The sequence below is a fragment of the Carcharhinus amblyrhynchos genome, chromosome 8 (assembly GCF_965287045.1).
Source record: "Carcharhinus amblyrhynchos chromosome 8, sCarAmb.v2.hapA, whole genome shotgun sequence".
In the NCBI taxonomy this organism is placed as follows: Eukaryota; Metazoa; Chordata; class Chondrichthyes; order Carcharhiniformes; family Carcharhinidae; genus Carcharhinus; species Carcharhinus amblyrhynchos.
The window spans coordinates 29,979,996-29,992,557 of record NC_137331.1 but is presented as its reverse complement, the minus strand read 5'-3'; the positions used below and the strand labels follow the sequence as shown (position 1 = coordinate 29,992,557).

The following is a 12,562-nucleotide window of genomic DNA, read 5'->3' as shown; positions in this document are numbered from 1 at the left end:
TAATTTCCCAGGTTCAAGTGCACACCTCCTACTGATGTACCTAACCCTGCAGGGGCTTGGTCTCATATGGACAAGGCCAAATGAAATTCATGTTTTAGCCAGCTGCCACTTGCATTTCGCACCTGATGGGCAATAAAAAAACTCAGGAAGCGTTATTTGTATCTTCAGAACAGTGCAACACAAGGGAGAAGATGGTAAATTATAAGAAAACGTGAATCTGTGAGGAAAATTTGTCTTTCAGTTGCAGGATAACTGCCACAGTGACAGCAACGCTTAATCATTCCATGAGTTTTTACTGTGCCTGCAATATTAATATTGGTACAAAGCGGAGGTGGATTCCCCCTCTCTGAGAACCAACACCTAACCAAGCAGTACCTCACCTCATAATCAACTAAAGTGAATGTGAAGCGTAACGACCTGCGCTTCAGCAACTTTTAGTGGTTAATCAAAGTAACTCCCTGATGCTCTGTTTAAAATCAATAAGTAATTTATTTATCTAACTGAACAAGTCAACTAAATATTAACAAACAATAAAAGATGATTCTAATGGAATGCTGCTCAGCTGAGTACAATTCCCACTTATTAACAAAGAAATAGAATTTTAGTCACTCTCTCAATTACAACCAGGTTTGTTGTCTTCTGGAATATTCTGGGCTCTCTCTGTCAATTCTTCTGTCTGGAATTCCTGTCGTCTTTGGTACCTTCGCTATCAGGATGGAATTTTCTCTAAGACATGGATGAGGCTGTTACTCTGGCAGATGGCAGTTGTCATAGAAATCATAGCCTACAGTGCAGAAAGAGGCCATTCAGCCCATCGAGTCTGCACTGACCACAATCCCATCCAGACCCTACCCCCATATCCCTACGTATTTTATTCACTAATCCCTCTAACCTACACATCTCGGGACACTAAGGGGCAATTTTAACATGGCTAGTCAACCTAACCTGCATATCTTCGGACTGTGGGAGAAAACTGGAGCACCTGGAGGAAAGCCACGCAGACACGAGAATGTGCCTACTCCACGCAGACAGTGAACCAAGCCGGGAATCGAACCCAGGTCCCTGGAGCTGTGAAGCAGCAGTGCTAACCACTGTGCTACTGTGCCGTCCTCTCTGCTTATTGTTCCACTGCCCTCTTCTTTTATACTTGTGATAACACATCAACGTCTCCCGCAATAGGGTTGGTCCCAGGTTAACAAAACATCAAATTTAAATCTAATAGGTTGCTGGTATCCAAGTGCTTGATTTAAACTGGTTGAATTAAAAAAAAGTCAAAAAGCCTGTTACCAAGGCAACCATGCTGCTTGGCCTTCCGATACGAATGTTTATGTACTTGCACTTTTAACTTTCCAAGCACAGAAAAAAAACACCACCCATTTAAAGGGAACATGTAATACTTTCACCTCTTAGCATTTTACAGTTCTTTTCCAAACATCAAATTCTAACATTCTTCTCAACTTCGCAGCAATATCTTTTGCCAATTACTTTCCCTTTTTGTGTTATCTTAGATGTTAACGATTATGACAGTTCTAACAGTCCAGAAGTTCCATTAGTTGTCCTACAATTGGTAAATGCAGCAGACTTCAGTACCAAAGAAGGGAAGAATGAGTGAATCTGAAAGCGTAATTAGAGGCTGGTGGTTAGACAGTGATAGTGGCTTGCAAAATTTTGATAGAGCTAAATATCTTCCAGCTGTCTGATTTATATCTGGCACCAATCCTAAACTTGTGTTTGTTCAACCAGGCAAAATTATCGACAATTATCCTTGAATAATTTTTTAAAAATTAGTATAATTTTATTGTATAATTCGGAACATCTGGGAAAAAAATCCATGTTAACTTTCTCTGCCTCTCTAAACTGGGATTCATTTCTATTTAACATCTTCAGTGATGTTCCAAGGTTGTTTTTTTTGGTTACTTAATTGTTTTTTTTAATTTCAAGGCTCTTCCTGTGGTGCTGGGATCTGCTGGAGGAGTTGCCTCCCTTTTGTGAAGGTGCTGACAGTATTAGAGCTATCGCAATGCAGTGTTAACTGGTGTATATAATTTGAGAGGGACACAATTTTAGATTATTTTACTAGAAGTATAAACGAGGTCATTTGTAATATAATTTAAACTGATTGGGGCACTGTAAAATGAGATGCCTTTGAGAGGCTAGGATCTGTTTAATAACAGCATTACAATAGAATCTGCCTTCAAGTGCAGTGTTCTCAGTCACAGCAGTAGTACTTAAAAAAATCCTTATTTCCGCCTGATCAATTTTCTTTCTAGCTGAGTATACACTACAGGAGGAGTACATGCATCTTGGGAGAGTGTACCAATGTGCAAATACTCTTTACCCAGCCTGCCACTTCCAGGGTCCTTAGTGTTAGGGGAGGGGTTGGTGGGTCAGTGGTGATCGATGTGGGGAGGAGAGATGGTGAGTTTGTCACGGGGTGGAGTGGCGGGGCAGGCAGCATGGGGGGGAGAGGCTGGTAACTGAACTGAGGATGAAGGAAATGTAAATCTCCCAGTTGAAGATAAGTAGACTTCTGGCATGGAAAGCTTGCTCGTATTTTTTAAAGAATGGAAGATGAAAATGGATGTGCTCGAATGCTTGTGAAACCATCAGGGCGTATCTGGGTTTTAGTATAAAGGTACATTAAATGATTATTGCATGTTATTTTACACACAAGTAGATATAACTGTACCTATTTGATTTATTATTGTCACATGTTTTGGGATACAGCGAAAAATATTGTTTTCTGTGCACTATACAGACAAAACATCCCATTTGCAGAGTAAATGGCGGAGAAGGAAAGGAGAGGGTGCAGAATGTAGTGTTACAGTCATAAGAACATAAGAAATAGGAGCAGGAGTCGGCCTTCGAGCCTGCCCCGCCATTCAGTAAGATCATGGCTGATCTGAAGTGGATCAGTTCCACTTTTCCGCTTTCTCCCCATAACCCTTAATTCCCCTGTCTATCAGAAACCTACCTACCCATGACTTAAATATATTCAGCGAGGTAGCCTCCATCACTTCAACGGGCAGAGAATTCCAGAGATTCACCACCCTTTGAGTGAAGAAGTTCCTCCTCAACTCTGATCTAAACTGCCCCCCACCCCCCCTTATCTTGAGGCTGTGTCCTCTAGTTCTGCTATCCTTTCTAAGTGGGAAGAATCTCTCTACCTTTACCCTATCCATCCCCTTCATTATCTTATACGTCTCCATAAGATCCCCCCTCATCCTTCTAAACTCCGAGTACAGGCCCAGTCTATTCAGCCTGTCTTCATAGGCCAACCCCCTCATCTCTGGTATCAGCCTAGTGAACCTCCTCTGCACTCCCTCCAAGGCCAATATATCCTTCTGCAAATACGGCGACTTAAACGGCACACGGTACTCCAGCTGCAGCCTCACCAGTGCCCTGTACAGTTGCAGCAAGACCTCCCTACTTTTATATTCTATCCCCCTCGCTATAAAGGCCAGCATTCCATTCACCTTCTTGATCACCTGCTGCACCTGCAGACTGGGTTTTTGCGACTCATGCACAAGGACCCCCAGGTCCCTCTGCACCGTAGCATGCTGCAGCTTTTCGCCCTTTAAATAGTAATCCCTCCTACTATTATTTCTGCTAAAGTGGATAACCTCACACTTGCTGACATTATACTCCATATGTTCTTATGTTCTTGTATGCCCAGGGTGTGTGGGGTCCTTAATTATGCTGGCAGCTTTTCTGAGGCAGCGGGAAGTGTAGACAGAGTCAATGGATGGGAGGCTGGTTTGTGTGACGGACTGGGCTTCGTTCACGACCCTTTGTAGTTCCTTGATTTTGGTCGGAGCAGGAACCACACCAAGCTGTGATGCATCTGTAAAAAGCGGTGAGAATTGTAGCGGATGTGCCGAATTTCCTTAGCCTCCTGAAAAAGTAGAGGCACTGGTGGTGCTTCTTAGTTTGTCGAGGGGTTGGTTAGTGGCTGGGAGGAGAGTGTGTACAAAGTACAACATCAGTTGATCTTTATATGGCAAGCTCAATGTCTGAATTTTTAAATGTGAGGCTATGCCTTTTTGGTGTCAGTTGATTTGAGCTGAATGACCTCCGGGCTGTAGAGAAACCATTTCCCAGTCCAGCATCTTAAATATCGAGGGCTGCCTGCTTTGGTTTGACATTAAAGGCAAATTCTGGTATGCAATCTTGAAAGAAAATGATCTTTAAACCCTAAAAAATGAAGCGAACTTCCATAAAAAGAGTAATTGCAGAACAAATACACAATGTTCTCTCTGTTCCTGGTCATCTCCTGCCTGATTCCATTTGTAATGATTAAATAGTTTTATTACATTTGTCAGGCTGCAGAGGTGAAATTGAGATGAAGATTGCCTCCTCTCTGACATTTAAAATACAAACAATCCTTCTAAACTGTACTTAAGGAGAATTAAAATTTAAAACAGAACATTCAGCTTCTGCTAAAGGATTAGCTGCATATCTATTAATGGAACTACAAAGTTTTGGGTTTGATCTTTCCATGTGTATTGTAATATTCTCTTTAAACGTGAGCATTTTGAGAAGCAAGTTCATCTACCCATATTGTGTTGTTTAGGCTACATATACATCTGGCAAGTTGGGATGAGGGTCAGAGTGAAGAAAGAGACTCTTTTTTTTAAAAAAGTTATTCATTCATGGGGTACAGTTGCTGCTGACTGACCAGAGTTTATTGCCCATCCCAGCTCTGCACAAAAGCAGCACTGCGAATGCCATTCTGTCCTTCTCCTGGAGTCCTGCAAGTTTTATTTCTTCAGATAATTATCCAATTGCTTTTTGAAAACTCTGATGGAAACCTCTTCCAGCACGCGCTCAGGTTGTGCAGTCCAGATGCTCGCCACCTGCTGCGTTTTTTTTAAAAGAAAAATCTCCCTGTTTGTGTTGCTTTGTTTTGCCAATCACCTGAAATTGGGAATCTTCTGGTTCTCTTCTTCCGACGGAACAATTTCTCCCCCTCTGTCCAGACCCTTCAGAACACTTCAGTCCAACACCCCATCAATCTATCCATGTAACTGAAGTTTTTCATCCTGTCCAGATGTGTTCATATCCTTCCCAAAGTCCCATTAGGACATAATCACAAATGAGGACAAATCATAATGATTTCTTTCATAAAGCCCAGGCTTTTTTTTGTATCTTGTTAACCAATTTCTCAACCTATCCTGCCACCTTAATGATGTGTGCACGCACAACCACCCCCAGCATCTGTCTGCTCCTGCGTGCCCTTCAGAATTGTATTCTTTATTTTCTGTTGTTTTTTTAATATTCTTACCAATGCGTGTAACTTTAGCTTATTTATTAGTGTCACAAGTAGACTTACACTGCAATGAAATTACGGTGAAAATCCCCTAGTTGCCGTACTCCAGCCCCTGTTCGGGTACACTGAGGGAGAATTTAGCATGGCCGATGCACCTGACCCACATGTCTTTGGACTGTGGGAGGAAACCGGAGCACCCAGAAGAAACCCACACAAACACGGGGAGAACATGCCGATGCCACGCAGACGGTGACCCAGACCGTGAATCGAACCCGGGTCCTGGCGCTGTGAGGCAGCAGTGCTAACCTCTGTGTCACCGTGCTCTTGAGTTGAGTTCCATCTGCCACAATTCAGCTCATTCTACCAGCCCGTTTTTATCCATTCTAAGTTTCTCATTTTCCTGCTCGTGGCTCATAAGACTTCCCAAGTTTGTGTAACTTACAGATTTTGAAATTGAGCCTCTGCATCCAAATCAGGGCCATTAAAATAGATCAAGTAAAGCAGTGGACCTGACATCCAGTGACAGGGAGCCCCCCTAAGTACCTTCTTCCAGTTCAAAAGAACAACCGTTTACCACAGATGAGAATTACTGGCATACTACCTCTGAATTCTTTCAATCTCAGCTTCTGAAAGTGTGGACAAACCTGTTCCCCCTCTGTTGTTGTAGATTGGTGAATGAAGATCACCTTCAGTTATACTGTAATTGACTCAAGAGAGCGATGTGGGCATGATTGTGGTGAATTATATATTATGTATCTCAATATAAAATATTCACAATGTTTCTGTAAATTGGAACTGGAAATCATAGGACAAAGTTTCCCAAGTGAGCAGCAATTTTTATCCTTGGTCCAGCACAGTGAAGTGTTACACCAAATAGCAATTTAAACAAGTCTCACGATGGAGTGGAATTAACAAAGAAAGCTGAATGTGCCAGGTGGGAGTTGTGGACTTAAACCATCCTTTCTCCTGTGTTTGGGAATTTCTGCAAGTTTCCATTTGCTGCAGGGAGTTAGTCCACTCCAGGGGCATCAGAACCTTTATCAGCCCTTGACAATTGTGGATAGGGGAAATTTAGGAATGATTCAATGTACACGCAGAACCAACCATCCATTATAGAATTGTTCAGCATTGTTTCTTTTTCACAGAGCATGAAATCTGCATATTTAAAACAAACCACTTCTGTGATAATTAATGTAATATGTTATATTTTCCATTATTCATTGTCCAGTTACAGCTAGGATTAATTATTAAGATAAACACAAAATGATGATTAATTATAGAATCATAGAATCTACAGTGCAGATGGAGGCCATTTGGCCCATCGAGCCTGCACTGATGACAATCCCATCCAGGTCCCAACTCTGTAACCCCACATATTTACAGTCTTAGCCCCCCGACACTAAGGGGCAACTTATCATGGCCAATAAGTCTAACCCGCACATCTGTGGACAATGGGAGGAAACCGGAGTTCTGTTTTCTCCCAGAAATGAGGAGAAAGTCACCCGAGGCTGGAATTAACCAGGGTGCCTGGTGCTGTGAGACGCAGCAATGCTAATTACTGTGCCGCCCCATTATGACTAATGATTGTTGCTTGTTGGCCAGTCTTAAAACCAATACCTTCTCACTGTCACTTTCTTTAATTGGAAATCGCTTGGATTATTTCGCAAAGTAACTTCTGAAATCTTGTGTTTCATGGAAGAATTTCTATACGTTTCAGAAGCACGTCTTCCCATTTAAAAACAACCGGATGTGTTCAGGGTGAATGAGACGCCAGCGCTTTTTCATTTGTTCTTGTGGTTGTTATCAATGGTTGTGATTTGGAGTTGAATGTCTGCTGAATCTGTTTTCTTCTATTTTGTTTAAACACTGGTATACGCAATATCTGCTGTAACAACCACAATGTCTGCTCAGTGAGCTCATATTAGGCAATCCGACAGGAGCACCCTGGCAAATCATACCACCCGATCCCAGTATGATTGCACGCTGCTTTATTGTTGAGCCAGCTGTTGATTGCAACCATTTTGGTACACCACACCCCAATTTTTAAACCAACTTCATTCCTGGGGAATAGATCCATTTTAAGGATCTGTTCCTGAAGTGCTGACTTTCTTCTTTGCTGTCTTAAATGCAAAGAGCTGATTTTCCACAGTCAATATTAGAAATTTCAGCTCATGATGTGGGTATTTTCTTAGTGGGCTGGTGCTTTTGTCTCTCGAGAAATGTTGGGAGCATCCCAACGTCTTCAGGTACAGCCAAGGGTGTACGTGGTTCACTTCCTTTGCAACAGTGCTTCTTCAATCTTGTTCTTGGGCAGCTAGGGTTGGGCGATAAATGCTGGCCAGCCAGTGATGCCCATGTCCCACGAATGAATAAAAAAAGTCACTGGACTAATATTCCAGAGACCCAGTGTAATGTCCTGGGTTTGAATCCCACCACTGCAGATGGTAAGATATTAATTCAATGAAAAGTATTAGGGAAAGGAAATCTGCCATTCTTACTTGGCCTATCAAATCTACAGCAATCTTGACTCTTAAATATTCCTGAGCTGGGGCAATTAGGGATGGGCAATAAGTGTTGGCATGGTCAGCAATGCCCATTTCCTATGAACAGGTTTTTAAAATTCAATTGATTTGAGAAACTCTTGACTGGTATACTGTGATGAAAGCTTACATTTAAAGCTTCTGATGTCTGTCTTTCAAAGCATGGCTTTGATCCAATGTTAGGATTCACAAAGGAAATTGTCAAAAATGAAAAGCTACTCTGTTTTATTATTCAATTGATCTTTCCTACATGGATGATTTTAATTTCATAAGATTTAATTTGCTTCCCTAATATTTTTCATTGAATTAATATCTTGCCATCTGCAGTGGTGGGATTCAAACCCAGGTCCCCAGGACATTACACTGGGTCTCTGGAATATTAGTCCAGTGGCTGGCCAGCATTTATTGCCCAACCCTAGTTGCCCAAGAGCAGTTGAGAGTCAGTCGCATTGCTGTGGTTGTGGACTCGCATGTACGCCAGACCAGGTAAAGACAGCAGATTTTCTTCCCTAAAAGGCATTAGTGAACCAGATGGATTTCTCTGACAATCCACAATGGTTTCACTGTCATCAGTAGATTCTTAATTCCAGATTTTTTTAAAAATTGAATTCAGATTCCACCATCTGCCATGCTGGGATTTGAACCTGCGTCCCCAGAACATTAGCTGAGTGTTCAATTTCTGGATAGTCTAAAGATAATACCACTCGGCCATTGCCTCCGCTATCATTATGCCTCCACCTCCCTCAGTATGTTACCATGAAGTGATATTTTACTGATACCTTTTGTTTTTAATTGAATGTTTAGAGCTGCTTCCTTTTATGGCAAAATGTATAAAGCTAGTGACTGCCAAGCTGCACGTTCCTGTTCTGTGCTTAGTTCCCGAATTCAAATGGGCAGCACCACAATTTTGTCCTTGAGGTGTAGAATTAAAAATCATCCCAGGGTTTCTGCTCCCTGTTGCTAGTGATTGATCCTTGCTGCAAAAGTATATGTGTAGATGCTTTGGGATGGTCTCAATTACAGCTGTAGCCACTGTGAACACCTACTGCATGTTGAATGGTCACTTTGTCAGACCAGAGAGAAACTGGTACATGTGTGGAGCTGTTCAGCAACAGAAAACATTGCCTTGTTGAAGGGAAAAAATTGGCAAAAGAAACATTCTGAATGTATTCGGCTCAATTATATACATTCTCCTATTGGTTCAGCCCATGTTTCTAAATTCTATCCTGCAGCAATTTCAGTTATGTCCGTGTGTGCTCCAATTAGCATGGTTCTAAGTGATTTTCTTAATAGAAAAGTGAATGCAGTGAAGCCTCACAACCTGCACCTTTAAAATATTAAGTGTCTTTACTTAAAGCGATTCATTACTAAAATCTAGCAATACCTTTCTAGTTGCAGATTTTAAAAAGGGAGTGCATTCTTTCCTTTGGCAGAATTTTTGGGGTGAGTTCCTAGTCACTGTCATATGGCACTTAGTTAAGAAGAAGTGCCAGGTTGCGATTCTCGCCAGCAAACTGGGGGTGGCGCAGTGCCTAAGCTCATTGGTGAAGCCGGCTGCTGAGCTCCGGTGGGGGCTGCCATTGTGCAGGTGTCCTGATCTGAGTGTACCATGAGATGTCCTGCCCTCTGCCACCACCTCTCTCTCTCTCTCTCTCTCTCTCTCTCTCTCTTCCACCCCCCCACCCCCCCCCCCCCCACCCCACCCCAGATTATCCCCTACAGGCTCTGGGACCCATTATTGATCGTTCCCTGTGATGGTAGCATCCAGGACTCGATAATAACCTGCAAATTTAAATAGCTGATTTTACTGGCAATTCAATCCTATAAGATTGCAAGAGGTGAAAAATCAGGCATGATCCTGATTTTTCACCTCTCACTGTATTTTACTGGCTCACTGACCATAGGACAAGCCGGTGAGACTGTGGCTATTGCGTTAGTAATGTGGTCCTACCTGAATGCATAGATGACTGGTCGGACAGTTGGGAGAGCATGGTGCACACCGACATGCAGCCTTTTCCCCTATAGGATACTGTTTTGGATCATTAACTTCAATTGAAGTTTAGTTGAAAGCTTAATTGTAACTTCCAAGAACAACTTGTTCTTTCAGCTCAGTTGCCTCCCAGAATAAAATGAGCTGTATTAATATTGCAAAGTCCAGTCCCAATGTACGCCTTCAGAACAAAGATTAACTCCACAAAGTGTACTCTGATGACTGAAGCAAGAGAAGGTTAGGGGTTTCCAAACTGAACGTTGGAAAGAACACTTTTTTTTGTTATCCTGGGGCTTCATTAGTTTGAATTGTTTTTCATGTCAATTGCTAATCAGAAGTTGCTTTAATTCCTTGATTGAACTGGGAATACTTTTTTAAAGCAAAATTGAAAAGGACTCAGTTTTACTTTGAAGATTTGCAGATCTGCTCAAGTTCTCTGTACCTTCTGAACAATCGGTTTTCTATTTTTGATGTCCTTTCTACTAAATGGATGATGTCTGAAGCATGAAATCAAAAGAACTATCGTTTTGATACAGGAAGAGTTTAAAAGCTTTGAAATCTGATTAATGGGAGGCTTGTAATTATGGGGTAAAAGCAAAATACTGCGGATGCTGGAAATCTGATACAAAAAACAGAAAATGCTGGAAATCTCAGCAGGTCTGACAGCATCTGTGGGGAGAGAAAATGGAGCCAATGTTTTGTGTGTAGATGACCCTTAGTCAGGGCTCTGATGAAGGGTCATCCAGACTTGAAATGCTGGCTCCATTCTGCCCACAGATGCTATCAGACCTGCCGAGGTTTTCCAACTTTTTATAATTTTGGGGACTGAGTCTATCAATTTATTGTCTGTACGATAATGTCAAAGACTTTGAAGAGTATTTATTAGTTCCAATTCAATCAAATCAAGTCTAATTCAGAGTCTGAACAAGTTGAGACATTCCCGATCCAAGCTGACAAGACAGGGCTCTCACCTCCTGTCTTGGGCTTGATCTACATGATCCAAGCTGATTGGAGTAGGCATAGCTCCTACTCCAAGGCTTGATCTTATTTGCATTTTAGCCAAAAGGTCAAGATGCCGCTTTTAAAAATTGCTTCAAATGAAGCTAAAATGTAACCTAGTAACTTCAATAAAACACAGCATGTCGATACTGCATTTGATCTTAGCCAAAAGGCCGAGAAGCGATCAGCACAAATCTGTTGACTTGGAAATGCAGATCACTGACGCTGGAGTGATTATTCAGTTGCTGCAGATACATAACTTAGGGTTTAATGTAGACTCTTTCAGTGTTATTGCCTCCCAGAATAAAATGGCGTGGTCTGTATGTACTCCTACTGAAAAGAGCAAAATGTTCGTAAAATCTGAAACTGTAACAACTTTTATCTACAGTATAATGTTATTTTGCGTGTATATTTGGTATCCAGGAACTAACAGCTTACATAATTCATTTGATCCTTATTTGTACAATCCTTAGGACTGTACAGTCTATAAACAGGCTTTTGAAATTAAGCTGCTGTTTCTTCGAGATGATGAGTAAGTGAACTTTTCAGTGCAACCGTCGAGAAAAAAACATCAAAATAAATTTCTACTTCAGTTTTCTTTCTCGGAACCTGAGTCTTGGTACTTGGCAAAAACATCTTATTTGCAGGTTTAGTTTAAACTTATTAGTTCTCAAAAGTAGAAGTTAGTAAAATTGTAGTTAACGCTGCTTAACAGTTACTGTTTGTATGCATCTTACAAGGGATAATTGGGATAGGCCAAAAGCAGCAAATTGACTAATTTATATATTTATTGCCTGTAACGCACTTGCAACTCCACAGGTGAACCGAAGGTTAAAGGACTACGACAGAATTTGTGTTGTTCGATGTTGCGGACCCCAACAAGGTGGTTTTGAATTTTAAGTCAGAAAAGGCATATTTATGACTCAAAGTAAAGCACAAATACGTTTAAGTTAATTTGACATATCCACCAGGCACCCAGCTTATTCCATGTAGGTAAGAGGAACTAAAAGGATTGCTCCTTGGACAGGGAAGACATGCCACTGGTGTTTGGGGGTGAGGGAGGAGGACAAAGAAGGATGAATTAAAATTTGGCAAAATTCTCTCCTTCCTTCAGCCTCTGCAACCCAAAGACCACACTGACCAGCCACAAGTCTGAGTGAAAGGTATACATTGTACCTCATGAAGGGAAATCAAATGAACATGTATTTTCCCTGGATGTGCTAGAAGATACGAAAAATAAATTGTGTTTATACAGCGCCTTGCATAGCCTTGGGACATCCCAAAGTGAGTTACTGTTTTAATGTCGGAAACCAGTTGCACACGGTGTGTTTCCATAGTTTAGACAAGCCAATCTCTGCAGTATTTAGTATCTTATTTATTTGCCTGACGTTTGAGGGCTAAATGAGGGGCAGGACATAATGCCAGGAGATCCGACTGATAGGCACTTGGCCTCAGCCTAATGTCTCATCTAAAACATGGCACCTTTGATAGTGCGGCCTGCCTTCAGCAGTGCACCGCCATTAGATTATGTGCTCAAGTTTTTGGTGCAGGACCGAGGGTGAACCACACCCCTCTGATTCATGAGCACACTTTCGCAATGCCACTCTTAATCTGGATCATTAGATATTTAGTTTCCTCTCCCATCAGTTGCTTTGGAGAATGCACCCAGTGGCGCACCATGCATATTGACAGGACAAAGGAAGTCAGCCCCTCACCCGAGGGGGGGGGGAGAGGAGGTGGGGGTAAAGTGGCATAACTTGCAGT

At 41.8% G+C, this 12,562-nt stretch overlaps 1 protein-coding gene and 1 non-coding gene across 2 annotated transcripts in view; one reads left to right on the top strand and one right to left on the bottom strand.

Annotated features, from left to right (window-relative positions):
* Positions 1 to 12,562, top strand: part of tmem65 (transmembrane protein 65) — a 57,085-nt gene that overhangs the window by 18,283 nt on the left and 26,240 nt on the right. The gene's annotated exons all lie outside the window — the stretch shown is intronic.
* On the bottom strand, positions 10,785 to 10,983 carry LOC145347108 (U2 spliceosomal RNA). Its single transcript, XR_013887767.1, has one exon. It is a non-coding gene; the product is annotated as a U2 spliceosomal RNA (small nuclear RNA).